Here is a 3,997-nt window from a genome sequence, read left to right as displayed (position 1 = left end):
CAAAATCATGTAGTATGTACTTTTTTCAGCCTGGTTTCGTTCTTTCAAAATCATTTTGAGATTCTTCTACCTCGCTGGGTGCATCGACAGTCCAATCCTTTTCATTTCTGAGTAGCAGCCATTGCATAGAAGTATCACATCACCCCCGATTTTCAAAATGACGAGACTCAGGTTCAGAAAAGTGAGGTGCCCGAGGTCACCTGGCTGGTAAGTGGTGAACGTCAACCCAGGCAGTTGCATCCAGGGCCAACTCGTCTGTCACCTGTGCCTTCTCTCTAACGGGGCCCGATGCCCTTCTCTGTGGTAAGCAGAATAATGTCCCCCTCGAGATGTCTTCGTCCAATGCCCAGGATCTGTGAAGATGGTTTGTGAGATGGCAAAGGGGTACCAGGTTGCAGATGGGATAGAGGCTGCTATCAGCTGACTAAGATACAGAGTTTTCCTTGCTTATTATCTTGGTGGGTCCAATATAATCACGAGAGTCTTTTCAAGTAGAAGAGGGAAGCAGAGAGGAGGTTGGGATCAGCTACTTGAAGATGCTGAGCTGCTGGATTTGAAGATGGAGGAAGAAGCTATGAGCCAATACATGTAGGTGGCCTTTACGAGCTGGAAGAGACAAGGACACGGATTCTCCCTCAGAGCCTTCGGAAGGAACACGGTCCTGTCGACACCTCGCCTTCACCCCAGAGAGACCCATTTTAGACTCCTGAACGCCAGGTCTGTCAGGTAATACATTTGTGTTGGTTAAGTCCCTCCGTTTGTGGTAATTTGTTACAGCGGCCACAGGAAACTAATACAGTGACTTTGATTAAGCCCTTTGGGAAGTTATGCCTGAGCCTGGGGCTTTAGGGCATCTGGGTGGTCCGGGGCAGTCGGGGCAGCCTGGGGCAGTCGGGGCAGCCTATTAGAGGGTGTGGAACCCCTGACAGAGTGTTTGCATCCCTAGACCCCGCCCCAAGCTCATCCCCAGGCTCTGGCTGAACTATTTCTAAGGTCACAGTGGGGCAGCTGGGAGGTAGGAGGCCTTAGAGCTTTGGGCAAAACAAATCCGTCCTCGTACTTTGCGAGTCTAAGGTGAAAGCGAGAGGCAGGCACTCTCCACCACCTGAGCCAGAAAGATTCAGACCCTAGCTGCAGAGGATGCTGGGAGTGTGGGCATACTGGCCCAGGGCAGCCATGCAGTGCATGCTCAGAAAATGAAGCTCAAAGCCATTGGAGGAGGAGCTCGTGGGAGCCGTGGGGGCTGACGGTGAGCGAGGCCGTGTTAGCCTCCGGCGTTCTCGACAGAGAACAGCAAGTGCAAAGGCCGGGCGGTGAGGAGGGAGGCCAGGGTCAGCATCGGGTCAGGAAGGAGCTGGGATTTCCTAGCAGGCAAACTGTGGTTGCTCGGGGGAGAGCGATGGTGACCGGCACCAAGGTCAGGGCAGCGAGCTGGAGCGGAGGGGACATCTTTGGGAGGAGAGGGGGCAGCAGATAGCTGGCAGGAAGCCCCCAGCCCAGGGTGGGCCCAGACCTGGCAGTGGCCGTGGCTTCGGGATCCGCCTCCCGCAGGCTGTAGGGCCAGCGCCTGGGGCCGTGGGCAGCGCGCATTCCAGGCCTGGCCAAAGCGAACCAGGTGGGAGGCCGGAGTAAAACGAACTAGGAAAAGCTCCGACTTACCGAGCGAGTTTAAGAGACCCTTTTATCGGCACCGTTTCCTGGCAGGCAGAATTCTCCCGGATGTCTGAGAAAAGGCTTCCTGTGGGGGCGGGGGGGAGAGCTGGAGGAAGCTTCCTGCCCCCATGTGCAGGCCTTCGGGCCACCCGGGCAGGAGGAGGGCTGATGGCGAGCTGTCCAGGCGGTCGGTGGCGCCCAGGTGCCCTTTCTGACCCTGGAGATGAGGACGTCCTTGAGGCAGGGTCTGAGGAGACGGATCCCACAGTGCTGAGAGGGGCCGAGCGTGTGGGATCTCGGGCAGGGGACCCTCCCTGTAGGCTCCATCTGTGGGAGGCAGCCCCACGTACTATTGACAGAGGCTCTGGGGAGCTGGCAGCCAGGCCGGCAGGGGACATCTGGGCAGCCATCATTACTCCTGCCCGTTCCTTCTCTGTCCCTGCTTGGTAGGAGGCGGCCACATCTCCCACTGTTTCGGGCTGAACTGTGGCCCCCCAGATTTCAGAGTTAAAGTCCTAACCCCTGGTATGTCGGCATGTGCCTGTATTGGAGATAGAGTCTTAAAGACGTAATTCAGTTAAAGTGAGGTCACTGGGGTGGACCCCGATCCGATGTGGTGACCTCCTTGGGGTTTGCCTCTCCCGAGGCGCTCGCTGGGAGCAGGGCCTTCCCCGGCTGGCGCACCATCCTGCCTCCAAGGGGTGAGGGTCTCTCCCACGCGCCGGCTGACCTCCTCTTAAACGATGCAGCGGCACTTGTGCGTGATCGGGGATGAGCCCAGGACGGAGGGCAGGGAGACCTGGCTTGTCCTCCGTCCCGGTTCTGTCCCTCGAACCTGACCTGTGGGTGTCTGGACAAACTTCTGCCCCTTCTGTCTTCAGTTTCCCCATCTGTGCGATGAGCGGGGTCAGAGACGACAGAAGCCAGTGCAGCGAAGTGGTGGCTTGTGCCAGTCCTAAAGCCAGCATTCCGCAGTCCCTCTGCTCCAGGCAACTGTCAGTGGCTGCCTCCTATGTTGCCTGAGTCTCCAATGGTTGGAAGAAAAGTCAGAAATCCAGATTTTGGTGTGAAATGTCCTGATTTTTACCTGGTAGCAATGAATTCAAATTTTTATCACACACTGTGGGGGCCAAAGAAACATGCCGGTGAGCCAGACTGGGCCCCTGGACCCCTGCCTGCTAGCTTTGGACTGGAGATTCTCTGACATTTAGTGCCGTGATTCTCATTTGGGCTCCATGAGAGAATCACTTGGGGGCTGAAACACCTACTGCTCCCGGGGATGCTGACTTAAGGCCTGGGGTAGGGCCTCCTGGGGGGGCCTCTTGCTCTGGACCCGCTGGGTGACCTGAATTGCTTACGTCATGCCCCTGAGCCGTCTTAGAGATCTGACCAATGCAGCTGTGGGCATTTTGGGGGAGGATTCACCTCCGTAAAGAGCTTGGCACAGAGATGCTATTCTGTGAGTTAAGTTGGAAGAGCAGTTGGTTGCTGCTTTTGACTTAGTAGCTTGGACCTGACCTTAGAAAACAAGCCCGTTTGCTCTCAAGGCTAAGACAGTGGGAAGTTGCCCAGGGTGGAAGGCTGAGTGACGCGGGTCCCAGCTTTGCCTCTGGCCAGCTGTGGAGTTTGGGAAGAGGTTCCCTGAGCTCAGCATCCCGCACTATCTTTAGCAGTGTATTGGCCACGGCTCCTATTCATTGTGAATGCCACAAATTTACCCCAAACTCATTTGGGGTGGGGCGTGGACTGACTCAGCTCAAAGCTGCTGCGGTTTATGGAGGGCTGACGTGACCCTGGGGAGTCCAGAGAGTCGGCGTAACTGGCCCATTGGACTGATGAGAAAACGGAGGGTCAGGTCGTGGGACTCCCTCAGGGAGACACAGGCTGGGAGGAGTGGAGCTGGTTTCAGAACCCAGGACCCACTTGACTTCCAGGATTAGGGCGGAGGCGCCTGCGGGGGCTGGGCAGGCAGGGCGGCCCTGGAGCGGAGGGCTAGGTTCGGGTCCGGGTGCGGGGAGGTCCTGTCTCTCCTCGCCCCAAGCTCTAATCAGGCTCTTCTGGGCTCTTTTCAACTGAGGCTCGGCTTTTCGACTTTCGTGTTCGTCTAAACGAAAGGGCCGGGTTCCAGCTAAAGGGACGCAAACCGAAGGGGACACTGAAAGTACAAGTCTGCGGGCCAGCGAGGACCCAAGGGTCCCAGGCTTGCAAGCCCTGCGGCCGCATTAACCCTGTGCTCCACTGGTCTCTCCTGGCCTAGGGAGACAGCCAGGACCCCAAGGGCCTGTGGGTCACCGCCCAGGGCCCGGCGGCGGGGGGCGCCCGAGCCAGCGCACTCCCATCGCTC

The sequence above is a fragment of the Pteropus alecto genome, unplaced genomic scaffold (assembly GCF_000325575.1).
Source record: "Pteropus alecto unplaced genomic scaffold, ASM32557v1 scaffold123, whole genome shotgun sequence".
NCBI classification, from domain to species: domain Eukaryota; kingdom Metazoa; phylum Chordata; class Mammalia; order Chiroptera; family Pteropodidae; genus Pteropus; species Pteropus alecto.
Note: the sequence above shows the minus strand (reverse complement) of the source record.